The sequence below is a fragment of the Pipistrellus hanaki genome, assembly GCF_964339955.1.
Source record: "Pipistrellus hanaki genome assembly, chromosome: 6".
In the NCBI taxonomy this organism is placed as follows: domain Eukaryota; kingdom Metazoa; phylum Chordata; class Mammalia; order Chiroptera; family Vespertilionidae; genus Pipistrellus; species Pipistrellus hanaki.
In genome coordinates, this window is record NC_140508.1 from 41,108,299 (window position 1) to 41,123,364 (window position 15,066).

At 37.6% G+C, this 15,066-nt stretch overlaps 1 protein-coding gene across 4 annotated transcripts in view; it reads left to right on the forward strand.

Moving 5' to 3' along the window:
- Positions 1-15,066, forward strand: part of WDR7 (WD repeat domain 7) — a 273,742-nt gene that overhangs the window by 173,752 nt on the left and 84,924 nt on the right. The gene's annotated exons all lie outside the window — the stretch shown is intronic.

Below are 15,066 nucleotides of genomic sequence, written 5' to 3' on the forward strand. Positions count from 1 at the left end.
GATTGGCGAGAGTGGGCATCCCTGTCTTGTTCCTGTTCTTAGAGGGAATGGTTTTAGTTTTTGCCCATTGAGTATAATGTTGGCTGTGGGTTTATCATATATAGCTTTTATTATGTTGAGGTATGATCCTTGTACTCCCACCTTGTTAAGAGTTTTTATCAGAAAAGGGTGTTGGATTTTATCGAATGCTTTTTCTGCATCAATTGATATGACTATATGATTTTTATCTTTCAATTTGTTTATGTGATGTATCACGTTTATTGGTTTGCGGATATTGTACCATCCTTGCATTCCTGGAATAAATCCTACTTGGTCGTGGTGTATGATCTTTGTGATGTTCTTCTGGAGTTGATTTGCTAGAATTTTGTTGAGGATTTTGGCATCTATGTTCATGAGGGATATTGGCCTGTAATTCTCTTTCATAGAGTTGTCTTTATCTGGTTTTGGTATTAGGGTGATGCTGGCTTCATAGAAGGAATTTGGAAGTGTTCCTTCCTCTTGGATTTTTTGGAATAGTCTGAGGAGGATAGTTTTTAGTTCTTCCTTGAATGTTTGGTAAAACTCTCCTGTGAAGCCATCTGGCCCTGGGCTTTTGTTTGCTGGAAGCTTTTTGATGACTGTTTCAATTTCTTCCCAAGTCACTGGTTTATTGAGATTTTTAGATTCTTCCTGATTGAGTTTTGGAAGATTATATTTTTCTAGAAATATGTCCATTTCCTCCAGGTTGTTCAGTTTGTTGGAGTAGAGTTGTTCATAGTATTTTGTAACAATCTGTTGTATTTCGGTGGGGTCTGTTGTTATTTCACCTCTTTCATTTCTGATTTTGTTTATTTGGGTCCTCTCTCTTTGTTTCTTGGTTAGTCTGGCTAGAGGTCCATCTATCTTGTTTATCCTTTCAAAGAACCAGCTCTTGGTTTTGTTGATCTTATGTATTGTTTCTTTGGTCTCTATGTCGTTTATCTGTGCTCTGATTTTTGTTATTTCCTTCCTTCTACTTACACTGGGCTTTTCTTGTTGCTCTTTTTCTAACTCTTTGAGTTGTAGAGTTAGATCATTTGTTACACTTTTTTCTAGTTTTTTGCAATAGGCTTGTAAGGATATGAACTTCCCTCTCAAAACTGCTTTTGCTGTGTCCCATAGATTTTGGATTGTTGTGTTTTCATTGTCATTTGTTTCCAGGATGTTTTTAATTTCTTCCTTGATTTCTCTGGTAACCCAGTCCTTGTTTAATAGCATACTGTTTAGTCTCCATGTGTTTGATTTCTTTGGATTATTTTTATTGTAGTTAATTTCCAGTTTTATGCCATTATGGTCTGAGAAGATGCTTGATATGATTTCTATCTTCTTGAATTTGAAGAGACTTTGCCTATGTCCCAAAATGTGGTCTATCTTTGAGAATGTCCCATGTGCATTTGAGAAGAATGTATATTCTGTGGCTTTGGGGTGGAATGTTCTGAAGATGTCAATTAATTCCATCTGGTCTAGTGAGTCATTTAGGATTGATATTTCTTTGCTGATTTTTTGTTTAGATGATTTGTCGAAGGGTGACAGTGGGGTATTAAAATCTCCTACTATGATTGTATTGCTGTTAATCTCTCCCTTAATGTCCTCCAGCAGTTTTTTTTTTATGTATTTGGGTGCTCCCGTATTGGGTGCATATATATTTACCAGGGTTATTTCTTCTTGTTGGATTGCTCCCTTTAGTATTATGAAGTGGCCTTCATTGTCTCTTGTTATGTCCTTCACTCTGAGATCTAATTTGTCAGATATAAGTATTGCTACCCCAGCTTTCTTTTCATTTCCATTTGCCTGGAAAACCTTTTTCCATCCCTTCACCCTCAGTCTGTGTGCATCTCTTTTTCTGAGGTGGGTTTCTTGTAGACAACAGATGTATGGGTTTTGTTTTCTTATCCAATCTGTTACCCTATGTCTTTTGATTGGAGCATTTAAACCATTTACATTTAATGTTATTAATGATAGGTACTCATTTGATGCCATTTATATTCTATACCCCTGTGTTCCTTCTTCGCTTCCTATTTCTTTATTTTTACAGTAGACCCTTTAGCATTTCTTGCATTGCTGGTTTGGTGGAGATAAATTCCTTTAGTCTTTTTTTGTCTGTGAAGCTCCTGATTTCCCCTTCAATTTTGATTGATAGTCTTGCTGGGTACAGTATTCTTGGATTCAGACCCTTTCTTTGCATGACTTTGTATATTTCATCCCATTCCCTTCTGGCCTGATAAGTTTCTGTTGAGAAATCAGTTGTTAGTCTGATGGGGGTTCCTTTATATGTAACTTTCTGTCTCTCTCTGGCTGCTTTTAAGATTCTAACTTTGTCATTGGTGTTTGCCAATTTAATTATAATATGTCTTGGCGTCGGTCTTCTGGGATTCATTTTGCTTGGGACTCTGCGAGCATCTTGGATTTGTGTGGGTTTTTTCTTCTCTATGTCAGGAAAATTTTCTGTCATTATTTCTTGAAATAGGTTTTCCATGTCTACCTCGGTTTTCTTTCCTTCCGGAACCCCTATTATTCGAATATTGTTTTGTTTTGCATTGTCCCAAAGCTCCCGTAGGCTCTCCTCCTGCTTTTTAATTTTTTTTTTCTAGAAGCTGCTCTAATTGGCTATTTTTTTCCATCTTGTCTTCTAGCTCCCTGATGCGATCCTCTGCTTCTTCTAGTCTGCTCTTGATGCTTTCTATTGAGTTCTTCATAGTAGCGATGTCATTTTTCATTTCATCTTGAGTCATCTTCATTTCCTCTTGGGTTTTTTTCATTTCCTCTTGGGTCTTACTCAAATTGTCAAATTTGTCTTCCATTCTTTTTAGCCATCTCAAGATCATTACTCTGAATTCTTGCTCTGGTAGGTTGCTTGCCTCTATATCGTTTACTTCCTTTTCTGGTGAAGCCTGCTTTTCTTTCATATGCGGGCTGTTTTTTGGTCTCCCCATGATCTAGGATGTCTGGTTGTGTAGTTCTCTCTCTCCTTATCCCAGGCGCTGCCGGGGCCTGGGCCCGGGCTGCGGTGCATGGCACTCCCGGGAGGCAGGAGGACTCGAGTTAGGCCCATCGCGGCGCCACGGCGTTTCCTGGCCAGGAATGGCCCTTGCCCATGAGGTGGGGGTGGGGGCAGAAAGGCGGAGCGAGCAAAGGCGGGTGGGGGAAGGGCCAAAGGAAGGGGGGGGGGCGACACTACAATGTTGGCGGACTGGCGGGACTGGGGCTGCGTGAGTCTCCATCCTAATCAATTAATGGCTCTTTAAGATGATCAAAAAAGGGACAGCTGAGCATTATACACTTTTTGATGGAAATATATCTAAGAAATATTTTTTTAAAATTCAAACCTGAATCTCTTCAGGAAATTTATAGAAATACCATAACAGAGGTCAGAAGAGCTCTCTTTAAATACCATGAAAAGGCTATATCAGCAGAATTGGATTTTAGGAATCTCAGTGGGACAAAAGAAATGATATCTTCCCAGAAGGGGCAGGGGCAAATTGTAGATTAAGAGATTTAATAAAGAGACATATTTGGATTAGGATTGGAAAAGACAAATGTAAAAAAGTGAATAAAAGAAAGAAAAAGAGGGAGAGGTAGCAAGGGGAACAGAATGACTAATATGTGAACAGCAATTGGCTATTTGATGATATTAGGAATTATTGATAATTTTTTTACTGTGTAATAGTATTGTAATTATTTTTTTTAAAAAGTCCCAATCTATTAGACACCTATACTGAAGTAGTTACAGATGAGATTTGCTACAAAGTAATTCAAGGTGTTGGGGAGAGTGAGGGAGGGGTTAGATGAAACAAGATTGGCCAGGAGGTCACACTGTTGAAGCTGTTATTATACTTTTCTTTCTATTCTTTTGAAGTTTTATGTAATAAAAAAAGATGTCTAACAATGGAACTGGCTGTCCCACAGGATAGTGAACTCCATGCCACCGGACTCATTGTTCTGAATTTATAGGTCTGCAGGGAGTCCACAAATTTGTGGACTAAGAATTAGAGATCTCTGGGCCAGATCATCTCTCAAGTCCATTCTAATTCTGAGCTTTCTAAGTCTGTATTTCTTTGAGTGGCATGAACAAGATGTACTTTAGAAATTGGGGGACACATGGTTTAGTGACCAACAAAGCTTGATAAATAAAGTGAAATTTAACCAAGACCTTGAATGATAGCTTAAAATATGGACAGTGGAGTAGGAATCAAATCCCTTCATTCATTCCGCAAATATTTTCAATGCTTCCTCGGTGCCACAAGTGTGCCATGCACTGGGGTATATGGTTGTAGTCACAGTTATAATGATGATAACGTTGAAGCCATTTATTATGGAAGCTTTATATTACCATAGAGAGAATGCTGGTTTTTGAGATTGGAGCTTTGGCTTCTAGACCTTTGATTTAGAAGAGGAAGGTGCATAACCTCACTCAGCCTCTGTTTTCTGATCTATCATAATGAGAAGGTTGGACCATTCCAGCTCTTGTCTTTTTTAAAAATAAAATATGATACATGAAGATATTTTGCTCTACAGCTTTTGCTATAAATATGGATGGTATCATATGGGGAACTAAATTTTTCTTTTTCTTTCTTTTTTTTTTTTACCCTATCAATAGCCGTGAAATTTGCTCATCACAGAGAGTGGGTGAAGGTATTTTTTCTTTTTTTCTGCCTCTGTAATATAGTTCTATAAACAAATATTTATGCTAGCATAATTAGATTCTCTCCATAAACCCAAACAGGTTTGATCTTAAGCTCATTGACTGTCTTGGAACAGAATTGATCTTGCTTTCACATTTGATTCACCCACTACAGCTTTTGAGAAGAAGAAAAATCGCATTGTGAGCTGTGTGTAACTAGGCCAGAGATAACAGGAGGAGGTTGGGAAACCAGTGTTATATATGTTTGCTTTTCTTTGTCTTCATTTTATGTGTTAATGTATGTAGATCATTCTGATAACAGTTTCAGCCATCCTTGAAGAGAGATGCCTGTTAGGCTTTTCATTCTTCACACAGGTTAAAATGATTCAGCGATTATTTGATTGTCATGAAACCATTTTACAGTTTCTGGGGTAACCAGGAGAAAAGCAAGTTGATAAATTTAATTGCAATATTAAATATAAAATTTCTTTGCAGATCTCATCTCAAGTCTGGACTATGACATAGCCTATTACTTTTAAATAAATACTATATATAACATAATGGACAAAACAGAGGATTTCAAGTCAGGCAAACCTTATTCTGGCATTACTAGCCGTATAATCTAGAGTAAGTTATTTAAGTGTATGAGAAGCAGTTTTCCTCATCTTCCAATTTGAAACGAATTTCATATTCCAACAGAATTAGTTTCAGAATTAAATAAAGTACTGCATGTAAAGGCTCCAGTGCACTACCTGCCACCTATTAGCCAGTCAACAAATATAATTTTCCTTTCTTCCCTCTTTCCATCCCTTCCCTTCACTTATTCATTTTACTTTTTCATACTCTTTGGTAAAATGCTTTATATTATATATTTTAAAAGGACTAGAGTCCTAGTAGTTTTCCACTTTTAGAAAAGTCCATTTGTGAAGTCTTAGTATAATATAATAATAATTTATACGGGTGGTTGAAGAAAATAAGGAACAATTTCTGTGTAATTATATACTGGGAAATGGAGGGGGAAGAATATGTCAAGAGCCTACCCTGTGTTAGGCAAAGTGTGTGTTAGATCATTTAATCCTCCTATCAACTTGAGAAATAGTTCTCTTCCCCATCTTACTGTATGTCTTTAGATGAAGAAATGAATGCCTAAAATCAAATTGTAAGTTTGGGCCCAGCTGGTGTGGCCCACTGGTTGAGCGTCCACTTATGAACCAGGAAGTCATGGTTTGATTCCCAGTCAGGGAACATGCTGAAGTTGTGGGCTCCATCCCCAGAAGGGGACGTGCAGGAAGCAGCCAGTCGGTGATTCTTGTCATTGATGTTTCTCTCTATCCCTTTCCCTTCCTCTCTCTGAAATTAATTTTAAAAATTCACACACACACACACACACACACACACACACACACACATATACACACACACACATACACACACACATATATTCTTTAACTTGTGGGCTTGAGGTTAGGATGCAGATCTTACTTCAGGGCTCTCTAAACTATCCATGATTTTCAGTCACTGGAGAGAGGAGGGTAGCTTTTGCCTCCTGACTGGAAGGGACAGGGCCAAGGTGAGGAGTGGGAAACATATATGAATCCTGCAGAGGAGTTTCTCAAATTATACTCATGACATTCTGCTCCTGACCTGACATAATAAGACAGTGTTTGGTAATATGTCATATTCCTCAAGTATGTTGAGATAGAAAAAAAGATTGAATACATTGTTCTATGATACACTGCTTATATATGAAGTTATTATAACTAGAGGCCCAGTGCATGAAATTCTTGCGAGGGGGTGGGTAGCCCAGCCTGGCCTGCAACCTTTCCAATCCAGGACCCCTGGGGGAATATCTGACTGCCAGTTTAGGCCAGTGGCAGTTGGACATCCCTCTCACAATCTGGGAACACTGGCTCCTAACTGCTCACCTGCCTGCTGGCCTGATACCCCTAACTACTCTCCCCTGCTAGCCTGATCGCCCCTAACTGCCCCTGCCTCAGCCCTGCCCGCCACTTGGCTTTGTCCAGAAGGACATCGGGAAGGTTGCCTGGAAGATATCTGGTCTAATTATTGGCAAGTTACCCTTTTATTAAAACAGATAACTATATCAAATTAAATCCATACCATCGGTGTGAAGTCTTAAAAATATTTTGATAGTCTTTTTTTTTTTTTTTAAATATATTTTATTGGTTTTTCACAGAGAGGAAGAGAGAGGGATAGAGAGTTAGAAACATCAATGAGAAAGAATCATCGATCAGCCGCCTCCCGCACACCCCCTACTGGGGATGTGCCCGCAACCACGGTACATGCCCTTGACCGGAATCGAACCCGGGACCTTTCAGTCCGCAGGCCGACGCTCTATCCACTGAGCCAAACCGGTCCTGGCATATTTTGATAGTCGTATTTCTTTTTCTTTATTGCTTCTGGACAGTTTAAAAGTATTTGGACATTGTTATATGTCCTGTGTTTATAATATAAGAAGTAAATAATACCGTAATATGTGTATTTTTTTAGGTTATACTTAGCTGTCAATGACAGTAGAATAACAGAAAAAATTATTTATTATTTTAGTTTGCAGCATTGCTTCTTTTATTGAAAATGAAGACTAGTCTATAGTGCTTTTTTCGATCTAAATTTGATTTTATAAAAGAATTAATGAAAATTAAGCCAACATAACTGGTTTGCAAATTTAGTAAAAATAAACTATATTAACTGAAAAAAAACTATATTGAAGGAAAATTTAAATATATATATTGAAGGAAAATTTAAATATATATATTGAAGGAAAATTTAAATATATATATGTATATATATGTGTGTGTATATATATATGTATACACACACACACACACACACACACACACCATACACTAGCCAATAAGGTGTGAGGCAGCTAATTGCTTCCTATCCTTTTCAAAATTACTCAGCCTGGGAAAAGATAGCACATATTGATTTACTGTATAGTAAATGTTCCACAGCTCTCCTCCTCTAACACCCAGACACACACACTGCATATACACAGCAGTGTGGCAAGGAACTGTGTATCTAACCATTTCTTTCATCAAACTTGCATAAGAACAAAAGTGGGACAGAACCTTTTCTTCCTCTGTTAAAGAAAATAACAAAATTATTAAAATGTGCAAAATGAATGTCAGCCTAGTGTTATCTTGAATTCATGATGTGTTTGTTTTTAAGCTCTGAAGTAAAACAAGTTTTTCAAAGGAAAAATAAATATTTCCTGATAGTGTATATCAATCAATATGCATAGATGAGTGTCAATTAACATTTATCTGCATATGTAATATTAGAAGCTATGTCAAAACTTAGCTTATGTTTAATAGCATTGGAGGAAGTTATAAACATTATGCAAAGTCAAATTGTGCTCTTCAGTGTGGTCTTTTCCTTTATTTCAGGAATGATCCATTAACCTAGAGGATAGGTGTTTTATTGTTGTTAATTTTCAGACCAGGGTATTTTTCCATTGGTTTTTAGAGAAAGTGGAAGGGCGGGGGAGAGAAATATTGATGTGAGAGAGTCATTAATTGGTTACTTCCTGCAGAATTGGTTGCCTCCTGCACGTGACCCTGTGCCCTGACTAGGGCCGGGGTAAAGCCTGCAACCAAAGTGCATGCTCTTGACCGGAACTGAACCCAGAGTCCTTCAATCTGCAGGCTGATGCTCTATCCACTGAACCAAACCAGCGAGGGTCATGAATGTTGTATTTTAATTCATAGATTCTGTCCTGCTTATTTGTGACTTTTCTATAAGCATCCAATTCTTTTTTTCAACATGGACTTTGCAGTGCTAGTTTTGGTTGTCTTAAAGCCAAATCAGTAACCTTAGCGAGTTTTAAAACACAACATTAAAACAGATCTAGAGCAAGCTGCTCTGAAGGATCATTTGTAGGTAATATTTGTGTCAACACATACATTTCAGAAGTGAACACCATGTATATTTCTTTTTTGTCTTAAGTGAATAGGAATTATGATCCGTGATTTTAATTGTGATCTTGGTTGCTTCTATAACTCAGATAGTCAGGAATGCACTATATTATCTTGAAGGGATCAGAGCATCCTTATTTGTAGGAGAGACTTTAATAGTTGGAGTGACTTTCCTTTGTCACATTGTATATTACTTACCATGTTGCTATGGATGCATTTGTTAAAAAATACATATAGCCCCTAAATAATTCTTTGGAAATATGTTTGCCCTCTCTGTTTGACATTCACATTTATGCCCCAAAGAGCTCTCTTTCAGCTTTTCAGAGAGCGTTGCTGATGGCTCTCTGATAAACCCTCCACCATCCCTTCGTCCCAGAATCCTCAGGGCAGGCTTAGCTGCTCTGGCAAGGCTGCCGTCCCCATTTACATAGCCACCGCTCCTGGGTTAGATAATGGACTCAGAGGTTAAGAGCAGAGGATCTCAACAGCTCCAATCAGCGGGGCTTTTGCAGGGCTAATTACCTCTTTACTGCGCTGACTCTAATGTGACATGTTTATTGCCTTAACTAACAACTCATTAGCTTAGTTGATGTTTTTGTCAATATTAATTCGTTCATTTAAGCCAAGTCAAAGCTTAAACAAAGATGTCCAGACTGAGAAACGGGCAGCAGAGTGACTCTTGTTTGTTCATCTTTTTTCCCCCCCCTCCTTACTTAACTTCAATAAAATAAATGTGTAGAAGGGAAACATGTAGAGTGCTCGTATTGGGAATGTTGGTATTTGTCCACCTGCCTGCATATAACACAATTCTGAGTTTATTTTTCCTGTGGTTACTGCAGTCTCCATATCACAACTTACTATTTAGTGTCTGCTAGGGGCATGCACTTCTAGTTTGGACTACACTTGTCTTCACTGTTGGCGGTCCTCTCTCTCCTTTCCAGCCTGTCGAGGTTCTGCTGCACCTACACTGATTCCCGAGACACCGCTCAGTCCATGGCATCAAAACCATGTGTACTCTGGTGACTTGCACATGCCCCTTTGATCTCGCTCAGGTCTCTGCTTAAATGTCACCTTCCACAGAGTCCTTCCCTCCTTACCATTTGAGACACTCTTACTCTGATTTATTTTTCTTCACAGGACTTGGAACTACCTGACATATAAAGGTGTTCATTTGGCTTTTATGTCCCAACTAGAATATAAGCTTCATGAGAGCAGACTTTGTTATTCTGCACTTGAAACAGCGCCTATTATGGAGCCTATTACTAGTAAATACCAAATGAATTAAAGGGTCACTCAGCCAATAGGTGCTAGAGCTGGAATTTAAACTTTTGTTCTTAGTCTCCTTCCTTCCCCGCTTCTGCTTATGTCATTCAATAACCCCACACCTTTTGAGAACAGGAACTAGGAGTGTTTGGATCACTCACTAAAGATTTGGTAGACTTTAAGTCTTTTTTTCTTTCTTTTTTTTTTTTTTTTACTTCTTTGATATCATAAACTTCTTCTGTTATTTTACTTCTTTATTGTTGCTCCTTAGATTGTCTAACAATCAGCACTTGTTACCTACCACAGCCTGTTTTAGTCTGCCATCTGAAATATGTTAATTACTCAAAGCAAGATGAGATTAAATGTCACACTATATCAAACCTGGTTAATTTATAACTCAAAATAGAGCAGAAAAAAAACAAACTTGGAATCAGGGAGCTTTTGAATTCTATACGCTTCTTTTTCTAGGACAAGAAACAGCTAATTACTTTGAATTAGGACTGTTTTGATTAACCTAATATTAGATTAATGAGTTTTAAAATATCTTTATCAAATGATTTTCCTAATTTAACAAAGTTATCTTATGATTTTATTAAAAGAAGAAATGATGACTTGCTTTTTATGCCATGCAGGATGTTAAAAGTTTAAAAGCAGTTTTTAATAACTGCATTAGTGCAAAGCATCTAGTTTTAGAAATGTTTGTTTAGTTATTTTATATGCATGAACAATGCACTCTACATTGGAATTATTTTTAATCAAATCAGGTACCTGTGTAAAGCAAAGGAATGGAATTCTAGACAGCATTCTGCCAGGCTTGCTCTTTGATTGACATTAGCAAATGGAAAAGGGCTTCATTCTCTTGGTTACACTTTGAAATAAGTGGCCAATCATTATTAATTCATTTGCACTCATTGTAATGGCATAAATCATCATAAATTCGTTTGGTCTAAAGTGCATATAATATATTCTCCCACAGGAATTTCCTTGTAATTGAGCTATTAATTAATGTGTTTTTTAATATGACCTTTTCCCTTCTCTACTTTTCAGAGCCAAAGATGGTTAGTGGCCATTTCTTGATTCATAATTTTCTTTTAAGTATGAGAAACAAGTTTGTCTTAACTATACTTGTAGACTGGCCCAGGCTGGACCAAAGCCCAAGAAAATGGCCTCTGCATTCCAGGTCCCCGTCCCCTTTGAATGCCCTGTTTGTTCTGTAGTTTCCTCCTTCAGCCTCTTCAGTGATCAGTGCTGCTTCCTTCCTCACAGCTGGTTAGAGAAATTGCCTGTGAGTGAGGTAACCAAGGATTCCTGTGAGGTCTTTATGCTACTAGAAAAGCATCATGGGAGGGAAAATTTACTCCCCTCCCACCTCCCAAAAGAGAAAAGGAAATAAAAATTACAAATGGAGAGCTCGAGAAAAATGTTAAAATGTCACGAATTTTTTCTTTATAAATTTTTAAAATGAACTTTTCTTATTTAGTGTTATTTCTACCCAATTGGGTAAAAAAAAAAATACATGAATCATGTTCATATCGTGTTAGTAGTATCTGTGATTCTATGGAAATAAAAGTTTGAATTAGTTTAAATGGTGTTCTGTTTACTGTGCATAATTGCAGTTGACTCTGTGTGTGTGTTTTCAGTGAATAAAAGAAGTCTAGAAGTGTTATTTTTTTAATCGAATGATGCTGATAGACTAGAAATATATAACTATAGTTCTTTATAGTTAACAGTGTTTTAATATCATAAGCATTTAATAAATGTAGCTGTGTTAATAAAATAGCTTGTGATAAGGATAAATAATGCAGAAAACAAATTATGACCTAAGTAATAGCAGTTGTGTGTGTGTGTGTGTGAGTGTGAGGGGGTGTTACTGTAAAGGCGTGTATATTAATCTTTTAAAAGAGCTGGTCATTATAACCAGCCAGATACTACAAAAATTTTAAAAATGAATGTGTTTTTTTTTTTTTTTATTAGTTTATGACTGGACAACACTCATCTTAACAAGAGCAAAGCAACAAGTTAGTCACAGTGGGATACTCTCAGTTTTTTTACCACTATTTATATAGGCTTTATTTTGTTTCTGTCTCAACCCTCTTCTCATCTTTTGCATTTTGCTGTCACAGCAAAGAGTAAATATTTTCTTGCAGTTTTGCTTTTTTTGTAGCACTTTTTAAAAAAAAAGTAAGACTGAAGTCAGAATACACACACACACACACACACACAGCTTGAGGTAAAATAACACTAAAATATGAGCTATTGTTATCACTCTTGACTGCATGACAACAGAATTAGTCTCTCAACTGCCAGAGGGTCGCAGTTAATTGTGATTTATCCAAGCCTGGATGTTTGTGCTTTCTGCTTTTTAAAAGGTTTTGTTGTGATTTGTTTTCTAGTATTTGGAGGCTTGTCTGCATTTTGGTAGTTCATTTGGACACTTGACTAGATTACGAGGGAGGTGGTGATGGAGTGCCTGCTGCTCGCTGAATTCCTACTACAAAGCTGCCGCAGTATCTGTGCCACTCAGCCACCTTACAGTTTGGGAACTTGACCTTGAATATGGTCCCAGGTTGACTTGAATAATGCTGAACTTCACCCTGCAACAAGCTGGCAGTCTTGGCAGTCTCAGTTAAGAGCCAGTGACTAAAAGGTGGACTTATTAGTTGTAATAATAATAGTGGGAGAAGGTACCCTTACAGTTCCTTGGGAAGTAAGTTATTACAAATAGCATTGTTTCCAAGCTTTTCAATATCATGGGCCAGTAAAATTTCCAAAAACGGAAGTGTGAGGGTATTTAGCAATGTTTTAAATTTTTTATTCTGCTGAGTACAAACATTAAAGAATACTACTCTCTTCATCATTTTATTTAAAAAAATATTTTATTCACCACAATGTAGTAAGAACATAACCTTAGAATAAACATTCTTTTAAGTTGAAAAAAAAATTAGCTTTATAAAAAGGATTTATTAACACATTGTTTATATTTTACCATTTCACCATAGATCCATGGGCAAAGTATATGGCAGACTCTTGGAAATTTCTGATCTGTGTGTAATTTTGTTAACTGTGCTGGGGATAGTACAAAGTAATTTTTAGTATTTGCCAAAGCAACAGTATATACTAAGTACTACTGAAAAATAAGGCACTGTACTAAGCCTATGAACCAGGAAGTCACAGTTCAATTCACTGTAAGGGAATGTGCCTAGGTTGTAGGCTTGATTCCTAGTTGGGGCGCAAGTAGGAGGCAGCCAATCAATGATTTTCTTTCATCATTGATGTTTCTGACTCTCCTTCTCCCTTCCTCTCTGAAATCAATAATGATATCTTTGAAGAAGAAAAAAGAAAAAGAAAAAAAATGAGCAATGATTCTTTTAAAAAAAACAACCAACCACTCAACTTTGTTAAAGATAGCTGTGTGCCCAGCTCACAAACTACATTTCCCATCCTTCCTTGAATCTAGGGTAATTATTGTGTGATAGAATTCAGGCCAGTGAAATGTAATCAGACTTTAAAAGCGGGCTTGACTTAACTGGCACATGTTTTTTGCCCTTCATCCTTCTATTTCTTCCTGCCCGTAAGGAAGATGCAGTGCTGGTTGTACAGTAAACAATTTTGTGACCATGATTCAACTAAGTTACAACCAAGACAATCAGAGGAACTTGGTATGGCTATATTTAGCTACTGAACAAGGTACAGCAACCTTCTCATTGTATGAGAAAAGATAAAACCTGTAATTTATTTCATCTGTTTTGCAGACATGATAACGGCAGCTTCATATATTTTGTAATTCAGAGGGAAGAAGAGATTGATCATAAAGTATATAGTTTTGAATCCATAGTTGGGTAGAGTGTCATGAATAAAATATTGCCTCTTACCTACTATGGTTCTCTGTTATTTTATCCAAAGCATAGGGATAGACCAGGTTTTTCCAAAGCTCTTTTAACTAGAAAATTCTGTGATTCTAATGAATCCACTTGGCTGGGGATGAGTGGATCACTATTAAAAGGCAGTAGGGCTTCCCCCTTTCTAGTCACAAGACAGCCTAAACATTGATTTCTAAAATGAAAATCTGATCATACCTCCTTTTAAAAATATACATTTTATTGATTTTTTACAGAGAGGAAAGCAGAGGGATAGAGAGTTAGAAACATTGACGAGAGAGAAATATTGATCAGCTGCCTCCTGCACACCTCCTACTGGGGAGGTGCCCATAACCAAGGTGCATGCCCTTGAACGGAATGGAACCTGGGACCCTTCAGTCTGCAGGCCAGCGTTCTATTCACTGAGCCAAACCGGTTAGGGCCAAACCCCTTTTTTGATTAAAACTTTCCAGTGGTTCCCGATGTCATCAGAATAAAGAGACTCTTTGCGTGGCATATGCAGCCTTTGTGATCAGGCTCTAAGACCCTGTCATGCCTCATGTCTCACCACTCCATCCCATCCACCTTGCCCTCCTTCCCCCTTGCCATTGACACAGCTCCTTCACTCCCCTGACAACATTTCCAGCCATGTTGAACTCTGTGCAATCCATGATCCTGCTGTGTTCTTGCTCATTGCCTGGTCTTTAGGCGTGCCATTCTCTCTGCCTGGAGTGTTTTCTTTCCCTATTCCTCCTCTCTGAGTGGCTAATTCCTATGTACGTATTAGGTTTTGGTACAGGGCTCACCTTTCCCCGGAAGCCTTTTCAAATCCCTGAGATGGGGTTTAGTGCCTCTGTTAAGTTCTGTCACGATGAGATGTGCTTATAAATATAACACTGTTCATGTATATTCAAATTACCTGTTTGCTCACCTGTCTCCTGAGCTAGAATGTATTTCCTTGAGGGGAAGAGCTGAGTGTTATTCCCATTTGCTTCCCCAGTACTTAGTGCAACACAGCAATACTCTATGAAAGAGGGGTACATGAATCTTTGGATGGATAGATTTGGACCTAATTGTGGAAAGCCTCGAGTAAATGTCAGGCCGGTTTGTTGAACCTTTTAATACTGCCACTGGAGAGTTTTTGTGAAGGAGTTAGTTATGATGGCGGATAGTTGCCCATGTCCTGACTCAGTGAGGCACTGTGGAATAGTGGGGCATCTACGTAAAATAAGTCAATTTGTATTTCTGTGCAAAATTAGAGTCTGTCCTATACAGGTTAAAATACAAACTTTATTGGGCACCAAACACTTAAGAAAATTCTTATAGGTAAAGTTCAAATTCACAAAATTTTAGCCATGATACTTTTTCT